The following is an 11,103-nucleotide window of genomic DNA, read 5'->3' as shown; positions in this document are numbered from 1 at the left end:
AAGATTCCTATAACTTGACGGGGAATTTAATTATCTTTCTGAGCACCTTTTTTTTTTTCCTTTTTTTTAAAGTATTGGTGAAATGGTCCCATTGGAAAGACTTCTAAATAGGCCTCTCCAGGCAGGACCATGAGCTCAAATATCTTTGTATAGTTCTGAAAATTGAGGAGTAGCTTTGCTCTGAAGCATCTCTGGTGGTGTTCTGTTGTTTTGTTTTGTTATTTTACTGTAATACAAGCCTACAGTATTTGCACTAAAGAAAGCTTGTTAGAAAAAGCTTGCTGCTATGGAAGAAAGAACATATTAGAACTTTTTTTTCCTTTTTTTTTTTTTTTTTTTTTTGGTTAGCTTTTCCACTTTCAATTGAGTAGCATTTTGTAGAATAAAATGAATTAAGATTGAAGAGCCTCTGATGGTTGGTTTATTCTATCATTTCTTCCCATCTCTCCTGTCACTTCTCTTTGTCTTCTAGATTTTTCTACTTTTGGCTTGTGGGCAGAGTTGGTCTCTGGTGGGAATGGGGAAGCAGGGAATGGCTCCCCTGGAACCTCTTTCTGCAAAACTGAGGTGAGCTGCTGAGAGGGGCCTCAAACTCCCCCACCCTTTCTCATCCTTCTTTCTCCCCTGGATCCTCTCCAACCTCTTCCAATCCCACTCCCCACTTCTCAGGGCCTGATTCTCAGCCAGCTGCCAAGTACTCCCAAGGTGTGAGCCAGTAAAGTTCCTGTCCCTTCGTGGGGGTATCTTGTTTGACCAAAGTTGACTCTGGAAACCCAGGAATCTTCAAAAAGCCAATCAAAGTTATCGCTCACATTGACCAGGTGGTCACATGAGATCATGCACAGGAAAGGGCTCTGAAAATAACCAAGGCATGCAAGTAACTGGGACAATCACAGCTCCAGATTTCCTTTTTGAATAGATGCAGGTTGTTGGGTGTGGAACACTGAGAAGTGTCAGCCAGACCCCATTGCCCTGTAGCCCGGGAAACCCGGGGTGGATGAGGAGCATCTGTGCTGGGTGGTGTGCCGGCAGCCTAAATGGTGTGCAGGCACACCTGTCATTAGTTAGCACTGGCGGATAGGTAGGCCCTGAAATGGCACCACTCCCCCCTAACCTGCTTAAGACGACCTCAGGGTATAGCCAGAGGACCTAAGAGCACTGGACTGTGAGTCACGGGGCCCTGAATCCTAGGTCTGCCCCCACTACCTATTGTCCATTGAACCTCTCTGAGCCTTAGTTTCCTCTGTGTAAAGGGGGAGGGTAATGATAGTACTATAAGAGCACTCCCACTGGGAGGATTCTGACGTCTCCTCCCCTCCCTTTGGAGAGGGCCTGGGGTATAAGGGAACAGGGAACTCAAAACTCTCAGCACCAGGCTTCCGAGTGGCCATTTCTGCCTGAGTAGACAACACAGACAGAGTCTGGGGTGTCTCAGCGGTCCCTGTATTTTCCTGAGCAACTGATGTGTCTCTGTGGTGTGAGTGTCAAGGAGGCAGATGCTGGGAATGTTGACATCGGCTTCTGTCGGCTTTCGGGATGATGCTGTCCGGAGAGAAGCATGTGTTTCTGCTTGTCTCTCATGCCTAGGCACTGCAATAACATTTTTCATCTTCCAGCAACACTTCAAAATCTACTTGGTTTGTTTAAATTTCCACCTCTTCACCCACTTTGGCAATTAGAGAGGCTGATGGTTGCCAGGTGCTTATTAGATGGCGTCATCAGCAGTCCTGCTTCTCTGAGCAGTTGTAACACCGTAAAAGCATCCAGACGGCTTTTTAGCCTTTTATTGAGAAAAACAACAAGGGGCCACCGCTGTTTGGCTCTAACAGGGGCTGTTGGGGAATTTTGCAGTCACTGCTGGGTCTAGACTGTTTTGGTCCAAACCAGTAAAGTGACCTGGGTTGATGGTAAATTCCATTGATTCACTTTCCAACAAAGTTGGAGTTTGAAAGATTAAGCAGGGTTCTCTTCCTCGGGAAAGACGTCTTGCTGAGGGATTCCTGGGACGGTCCCCTTTTGCTGGACCTAGAGTTTCCCAAGTAAACACAACTTTGTCACCGGGCTTTCTTTGTTCGCTGGACCGCCGCTGAGTAAGGGAAGAGGAATTTCTCCTGGAGCTGGTATTTTCCAAGGCAGTCTGCAATGTTTGTCTCCTGGGCTACTGAGTGAGACGATGTATGTGAAGGCCTATGAAAAGGTATGATGTGCTAGAAAAATAAAAGGGGAAACTTGGTTATAAAGTTGACCGATGCAACTTGATTGTAACACAGCCTCTGGGCTCCAGGGCCATGTTTGAAACGGAAGGGTGTGATTTCCCTTTGGGTCTGGTGTGTTTGAAGGATGGATGGGGACTTGTACGTGGGCGGCCCAGCCCCCGCCGGCCCGGGCCCCCCGCCAGGCCTGCACGCAGCAGGCCCCAGCGAGGAGGAGGGCTGATGGCCTCCCCACCCCCAGCCGCGCACCTGACCCCGGAAGCTGCCCTTGCACCTGCCCTTGTTCTTGCTGACAGAGTCTGTTCCTCCCCTGACAACACAACAGAAGCACTGTTTCCTGAGAAGCTGTGAGCTGTTAGGACAAGTCCGCACACCCTTCCTTACAGCTAGCCTTTGCCTCTGCGGGACCTGCCTGGAGTGGAGAGACACGGTAGCCTGGGACTCTGCCTATAGGGGCAGGATCCTCCTCCTTCCTCCCCACTGGGCCCTGATGGACAGACGGCCCAGCACCCAGCGAAGTGTATGGGGCGCCATCCACAGTCTGCCAGTTGTTGTCTCTGGAAAGTTCCACTGGTTTAAAGGAAAAAAAATAAAGCCTGCTTCAGGCTCCTCCTCTGGAATTAGAAAGTCCTTAATCAAACTAAATACTTTAACAAGTCCTTGTAGCAGCCAACGGAGTAACAGACCAAAATACACACACTGGGCTGTGCTGGGCTGGAGCTCAGCTGAGTGTCTCTGGGGATGCTTTGAGGACACGGCCCTGCTTATCCACGGGGGATCCCATTCCTTATCCAAAGGTGAAATGTAGGGGGCTGCCGGACCTTGGCTCTGGGGCCGCTCTAGAATATAACACTGTCTTGCCCTGCGGGACATTTAAAATTTATTCAGTGTTATTTAGGTGATAGGCAATTTTTTAAAATCGAGGTGAAATTCACATGTACATGAAAGCAACCACTTTAAAGTGAACGATTCAGTGGCATTCAGCACCTTCACCATGTTGGTCCGCTTTCATTTCCACCTAGTTCCAAAACATCGTCACCGCCCGGAAAGGAAACCCTGACCCATCACGCAGTCACTCCCGTTCCCTCCGCCTCCAGTCCCTGGCAGCCGCCAACCTGCTTTCTGTCTCGATGGATTTATATTTAGGTAGTATTTTTGAGAATCCCAATGACTATTTTCTGAACTAAAAAACAATCATGAAGCATTAGCATGGAAAATAAGAGCTATGGATAGCAATATAGTTTCCTCCTTATTTGAGCGCTTCATGAATTTCCTATGCCTTCACATACGTGGTCTTGTTCAGAAGTCCAAGAGACAAATGTTGCTGAACGTGTTGGAAATTATCAGCTCCAGGAGAAATTCCTTTTCCCTTACACAGCGGCGTGTCTGGTACACTGGCAAATACAGTCGCTACCTTGATCTGCTGCATAAGGCATGCATTTGTTTCTCAAGTAAAGATGGAATAAGCCTGAAAGCACAGACCTCATTTACTAATGTAAACAGACCCCCTTTTTTGTGTTATAAATGTAGGAGAACCACATTTAAATTAATTTAAAAAGTTAACGTTTAGATGGAGGCTGTCACCATCATATTCTTATAGGTATGAGGAAGTTAATATCTCATTCATTCAAAAATATTTTTGTATCCCTACTAAGTACATGACACTATATAGACACCATTGGGGACACAGTTGTATAAGGCGCTGTTTATACAAGTGTTATATAAGGAGTCTCTGCTCCACAAATGTTTTCATTTGAAATATCAATTAGCTGCAAACTAGAAGCTTCCCTCAAGGAGATTAGATTCTGATAGGAGTGAAGGGGCAGGGAAGATAGACATTCATGGTGGATGCTAAGTGACTGGGCCTATGGCAGGTGGGGTTTCAGAGAAGATTCCACAGTGGGAGAGGCCGGGACTGGAAGGAGGAGTGGGCACCTGCGCAGGATGGAGCAGAGGGCAGGCATGCCTGGCACAGGGAGCAGTCTGAGCAGAGACCTGGTGCAGGAGGAAAGAGTGGGGCTGCTTTGGGGATCAGGAAGGAGTCCCCAACATTTGGAGCATGGGCAGGTTTAGGGGATGCTGGAAATTTAGCCTGAGATCTTGAGGGTCTTAATGACAGGTGTGAATATTTTCATCAGTCGGTCGTTCAGCACAATGTAGTGCCTGCTTGCGCCAGGCTCTGTCCTTCATGCTGGGGCGAGAGATAAGGAAGCACACACATACACGCCAGTATAGACACATGTGCACACACACGTGCGCCCCTGCCATCGTCTAATGGGCTGGGATCATGTAACTACAAGTTCACTGAGTGTCTCAAAGAAGATACATACTGTGTAAAGGGTATGTGTCATGGGTACCACCGGGACTTTCCCTAATCTGGGGGCCTTCCCAGAACTAGTGGCATTGAAGTTGAGACCCCAAAAGTAACCAGAAATGACAACTTTGTTTTGTGGTATTGGGAGCTGCAGAGGGGTTATGAATGATCAGGGGGCGTGGTGGGTGACACAGCCATTCACACTCCAGGAAGATGAATGCAACAGATGTGCAGGATGGGGCTTAGGGGCGGGGAGGAAGGGGGCCAGGGGCAGGGAGTCTGTGAGAAGGCTCTGCCCACAGCCCAGGAGAGAGCCACGTGTCTCCTGCCTTCCCTCCTTCACCTGCTCCCTGAGAAGGGTCCCTCCTGCTCCCCGAGCCTCCTTCCTCCACCCAGCTCAGGGTCCCTCATCAAGCAGCTTCCTCCTCTTCTTATCCTGTTGCTGACCTCTGCCTCTCGAGGGCCTTCCTGTGGCATTAAATGAGGTCAAGTCTCGTCCATCTTAAAAATAGTAAGAGCCCTGCTGTGACTCCAACCCCCAGTCCAGCCTCGGAGGTGTTATCTTTGCTCGCAGTGCCCACTTCCTCACCTCCCACTCTTCCCTCTACCCACTCAAGTCTGCTCCCGCCTCCACTGCCCTGAGACTTCTTCCTTGTGACCAAATCCTGCAGATGCATCTCAGCCCGCATCTTCCTTGACCGCAGCACAGCAGCCGGCACCGCTAACTGCTCCTTCTTGGAAATGCCATTCTTTTCGGCTTCCCTCTTCCTGCCCTTGACTCTCATCCCTCCCTCACCACCACCAACTCCTGTCTCACCTCCCAAGTATGTTTCAGATCTCATGTTCTATCCAGCCCTACCATCACCACCCTTGTAGGAGCCCCTGTTCCCCCCTCACCCAGACAACTACAGCCACCTCCAAGCCCCACTCTGCAGCCGGAGCACCACACCAATTTCATACATTCAGTCTCTCTCCTGCTGCTGCAGGTTCTGGGGCCCCACTGCCAAGCTAATTATGTAAGTCTCCCGCTCAACGCCTGTCTTGGAGGTACATCAATTAGCATTACATTCAGCTGCCAGTGAGGGAACACACAGTTTTATTCTCTCCTATAAAAGTCTGGAGCCAGAGGTTGAGGGCTGGTCTGGTGGTTGTATGACGTTGCTAGGGTTCAGGATCCTCCAGCTTTCCTTGCCTGTCCATTCCCAAGATTTGGCCCTAATTTTCATGATCTGCATTCTAGCAAATTCTAGCCATCATATTTGCTTTCCAAGAAGCAGTATGGTGGAATAAGAGAGGAGCTGCCCCTCCTCTCTCTTACTTCAACTCCTTCCCTTTCACAGAGATTTCCCTGAAAAATCTTATGATGTTTCTGTTCATATTTTGTTAGCTAGAAGTTACACCCAAGGTTGGAATTAGCTGCAAGGGAGTCTGAGAAATGTAGTGTTGAATACAGCTTTAGTGATGGCCTTGTTGTGTTATTAAGGAAGAAGAGAAGACCAGATCTTGGAATAAGTAACTAGCAGTTTCTGTTCATATTCAAACAAATTTTGGCTACCCTGAAACTCACGTGCTCCCTTCTTCTCATACATCGAATTGTCTCCTCTCCTCCCCAGGGAAGGCAACTCTAAAGCCTCATGCAGATCAAGGCCCAGGGTCATCAGGCAATGTGCAGTCCTCTCAGTGGGCTTCAGATGAAGGTCTGAACACGTATAAATGAAGACACTCCACCCCATACTTACCATGCCAGGTGAAATAGGAACAGGATCACTGCATTGGAGACTCCCATTCAGAGAAGGGAAGCCGGGGAACAATCTGACACTGTTCATAGCAAGGATCAAATGCTGATGAGCGGGAGTGGGGAGACCCATTTCAGGCAGTGATGCAAAACTCTTGGTAGCCCATCTGGCCACCCTTACTCTGTTCTCTATGAAGTTTTGTTTTTTTTTTTGTTTTGTTTTGTTTTGTTTTTTTTGTCCGTTGTCTGTATCTCTGAGCTTTTCCTTCTGGGAGCTTCTTCCTGCTCCATTATCCCCCATGGCTATGCTTGACATCAGCATTGATGAGTAAGTCCCCTGGGTTCAGTCTACTTCCTGCTGCTGTGGGCTCTGGGGTCCAGGGATTGTATTCCGAAGTAATGATTAAATGACAGGTCATAGTCAGTGCTTTTTGTTGTTGTTTGCTCAGTTCATTTTTTTTCCCCCAAAAGGCTTAGTAGGCTTTCAATCTATGTGTTTTTTGTCCGTTTCTTATACAAACCCCACAGTTAAAAGATGTGGCGCAGCCATCATTTTAACACAGCATAGGAACCCAGGCTTGAGAAGGGCCTCCCAGGGCTCCCCTCCCTCCCCCACCTAGCCGGGGTTCTGGCTGGAAGATGGGCCACTGGGATGCACACCTGACTTCCCTCTGCATCTGCTTCCTCTCTCACCTCCTCCCCAACATCCTCCAGACCAGAGGTCAGGGCTCTGCCCTCTGTTCTCTTCTTTAGCGAAAGCTCTAAGATTAATCCTCTCAGGCTAGCTTCTTGATATCTTAAAGAGAAAGTTAAAGACAGCCAGAACATCCTTTTTCTTAATAAAAACTGTCTTTCAAGACTCTTGTCTGGCCGAAAAATCTTCTTTTCGATATCTGAAGCTAAATATACTTATCTCCTTCCCTGCCTTTTTAAAATTTGATCATTCTAACATCACTTTCAAGGCAAGTAGATGATTGCACTGACCAGGAAGGTCACGTACACAGAAGTGCAAAAGTGAAATGCAAGTTGTCCTATTTTTCAAAATAGGATTCTGCTTACATCAGTAAAGACTTCCTATTTTGCTGAGGGTAAGTCCATTTTGCTGAGGGTAAGTCCAAAATGTGTAAGAGGGTTCTCTGGGGTCTGCTTCCTGCTTACCTCCCCAGCCTCATCTGGTCAAACTCCCCGCCTCACATTTTCACAACCACCACACTGGACTTTTCTCAGTTCCTTCAACACATTTTGCTCAGGACCTTCCTAACAGCTTTAGTGGAGTCTGGAAAGCTCTTTGCCTCTCTTTCTAATTGACCACCTTCTGTTCATTTCTCAGGTTTCGATTTAAAGGTCACTGTCTCAGGAAGGATCTCCCTGACATATCCATCAGAGCACCTTGCACCTTTGGGACTATTAATTATTTTGAACCATATATTCAGTGTCTGTTTCCTACTGGAATGTCAGCCACAGGAGGGCAAGAATGACATCTATTCTGTCCGCCTGGCACATCCTGAGGTCATCATAACCCCTAACCTAGATTAGAATGATGAGTTTCTAAAATGCAGATCTGCCTGAAGCCCTTCCTCTTTCACTCAGGTTAAAGTCAGGCTCCTTTTTGTATTTTCCAAAGAGCTGCATGATTTGGCCCCACCTCATCCCACTTGTGTCCAACCGTCCCCCCCGCCACCACCCGGCCCCTTCAGGGTTCATCTAGACTGAAACATCTTTCAGGTATTATAGGGGCTGACCTCTGATGCTTGCCTACAGGTCTTCAGGTAAGTTATGCCCAGTTCCAGTATAAATAACTCTCACTCATCCTTCAGCTCTTAGCTGAGAACTGCCTTGATTGGTGGATGGACTTGTCATTCATCCTGTTCTAGGTGCCAGGAACTGTGCTAAGTGCCGTGGAAATGGCCTGAACTAGACAGACAGGGCCTCCAGTTTCTGTGTTATCTACCCCCACCACCCTCACCTCTATGTATCTCTCCTTTGGATTCTCCTGCTCTCTGAAAACCCCCTATCAGTGCCTCCTCACACTGTTGCCACGACTGTTTACCTAACCCCCCTGCTAGCTCAAGAGCTATTTGTTGAATGAATCTCTGAAGCGTCAAAGTCCTCCACTCGGGGTAGTTAACAGAGATAGGAAGTGGCACGGGATGGATGAGCTGGGCTCCAGACACTGTGGGCAGGGAGCAAGGGCAAGGTGGACCAGGGGCAGGGAAGAAGCGAAGGAAATAGAAGTGGCCCCTGCTCCCCTCCTTCCTCAGGGAGTTTACAGAAAGCATGGCCTGGGGAAGGTGCTTGGGACCAAATGTAGAAGATCACATTTGTATGGTTTATCCTGTTACCGGAATCGGTGCACCCAAAGAAACTGAATGCGGGTTAGTGGTTGTCAGGGGCTGGGGGGAGGGAGGATGGGGAGGTGTTAGATCAGTGGGTAGGAGGTTTTCTTTTGGGGTCATGAAACTGTTTCAGAGCTAGGTAGAGGTGGTGGCTGCACACCATCATGAAGTGTCACGAATGCCACTGAATTGTACATTTTTAAAATGGTTAATTTTGTTATGTGAATTTCTCCTTGGGAAGGGAGGAAGGAAGGGCTTGGAGCTGGACAGTCAGGGGAGACTGTGGGGCTATTTCTTTCTGGCTGGGGCTGCTTTGACAGGAAAAAGACTCCCAGGCCACCTGGTTCTTATCCAGGTACAGGTAAGCTTGGAACACCTGGACACTGGCCTCTAGGTGCACCTGGGCATGGGGCAAGAGCATCGCAAGCTTCTCAGATGCAGGGGCTAGATGGCAAGCTTCTCTGGATGGGACAGACAAGGAATGCCTCGGGACACATCTGCACCAAGAGTTAGATCTCAAAAGCAATGGTGAGTAAGTGTGAGTGTGTTTGTGAGGGCATGTGATTGGCTTGTCTAGCTGAAGGGCAGTGTGGTCAAAAGGAACCACCCAAAGTGGTGCTGCCTTCGGGTCCCTGCTCTGCCAGTGAATGACTGTGTAACCTTAAGGAAGTCCCTTTTCATTTCTCAATAAAAATAAAAGCTACAGTGATTGCTGGTGGGAATGAAAAATGGTACTGTCACTTTGGAATGCAGTTGGGCAGTTTCTTACAAAACTAAACATACTCTCACCATATAATCCAGTAATCACTCTTCTTGATATTTACTCAAAAGAGTTGAAGACTTACGTCCACACAAAACCGTGCACATAGAGGTTTATGGCAGCTGTCTTCATACTTGCCAAAACTTGGAAGCAACCAAGATGTCCTTCAGTAGGTGGATGGAGAAAGAAACTGTGGTACATCCAGACAATGGAATACTATTCAGTGATAAAAAGAAATGAACAATCAAGCCACAAAAAGACATGGGGGAAACTTGAAAGCATGTTGCTGAGTGAGAGAGACCAATCTGTAAAGGCAACATACTGTGTGATTCCAACTATATGACATCCTAGAAAATGCAAGACTGGAGGCAGTAAAAAGATCAGTGGTTGCCAAGGATTCTGGGAGAGGGAGGGGTGAATAGGCAGAGCACAGAGGATTTCTAGGGCAGTTGAAACTATTCTGTGTGATACTGCAATGCTGGGTGCCTGGCATTATACATTTGTCCGTAGAATGTACGACACTGAGTGAGAACCTAATGTAAACTGTGGACTCCAGGTGACCATGATATGTCCGTGTGGGTTCGTGGACTGTAACAGGTGTACCACTCTGGTGGGGGATGTTGATGGTCAGGGAGGCTGTGCCTGTCAGGGGCCATGAAGTATATGGGAACTCTCCCTACTTGCATCTCAGTTTTGCTGGAAACCTAAAACTACTCTTAAAATAGTCTATTTTTAAAAATGGGACCTGTCTGAAAAAAAAAAGGCTATGACTGTTGAGTGTTTACTCTGCACCAGCAGAGCCCTGCACCCCTACTCTGCCTTTAGTCCTCACACCATCCCCTTCATAATCATCAGATGAGGATGGTCAATCTCTGACAGAGGGGTGACTTGTCCAAGGCTGCCCCACTGGTCATCGAAGAGCCACAAGCAACTCTGCAGCACCTGTCCTTGGCCACCTTTCTGCCTCAGTTGACCGTTCAGGTGAGAAGGATAACATCACTGCCTGGGTGGTTATGAGGTGCTAAATGAACCCCGGGTGGAAAGGTCCTGTGTAGAGGTTTTCAGAGAAGTTAGTTATTATTTGTATAAGTGGAAGATTAGGAAGATGCTATGTAAACGGTATGTGTAATAAGCTCTTGGAAAGAAGAGTTCAGGTTAAAGCAGGGGCAGTCACCTCTCCCAGGCCTGGAAGGACAGGAGCGGTGTGTGGGTTGTGGAGGTGCCAGGGCTCTCCCCTCCTCTCTGTGGGTTCTCGGGGGTCCTGGTGGTGGCCAGAGCCTTCCCTGCCCCCTTCCTGCACACCAGGCCCAGGACCCCGCCCTCAAACAGCAGTGAGGTGGAGTGCAAAGGATCCTGGGCGGCCCCTCCTACTTTTTCACGCTCAGAATGGAGCGCAGAGCTGACCCTGAGAGATTTAGCACAGAGTTAGCAGCCATTCAAGGCTTTAAATCCCCACTGGGTCGCTCGTTAGCCAAGGACTTGGAGGAGTTACTAACCTCCTAGAACTTCCATTTTCTCTCATCTGCAAAATGAGGATCACCCCTTAGGGTTATTGGGTGGATGGTGTGAGGGTGACTCAAACCTGGTAAGCCCTGCGTAATGATTTGTGGTTGTGCAGCCTCCCTTCCTCATTACCACCTGACTGGGAGGTGGAGCCCGGAGAGTGGAAGCTCACTCAAGGCTACACAGCCTGGGCTTCCTCTGCCATCACTTCCACCCCTGCTGTGATCAGGCCTGTTCTGAGA

The sequence above is a fragment of the Camelus dromedarius genome, chromosome 15 (genome assembly GCF_036321535.1).
Source record: "Camelus dromedarius isolate mCamDro1 chromosome 15, mCamDro1.pat, whole genome shotgun sequence".
In the NCBI taxonomy this organism is placed as follows: Eukaryota; Metazoa; Chordata; class Mammalia; order Artiodactyla; family Camelidae; genus Camelus; species Camelus dromedarius.
Note: the sequence above shows the minus strand (reverse complement) of the source record.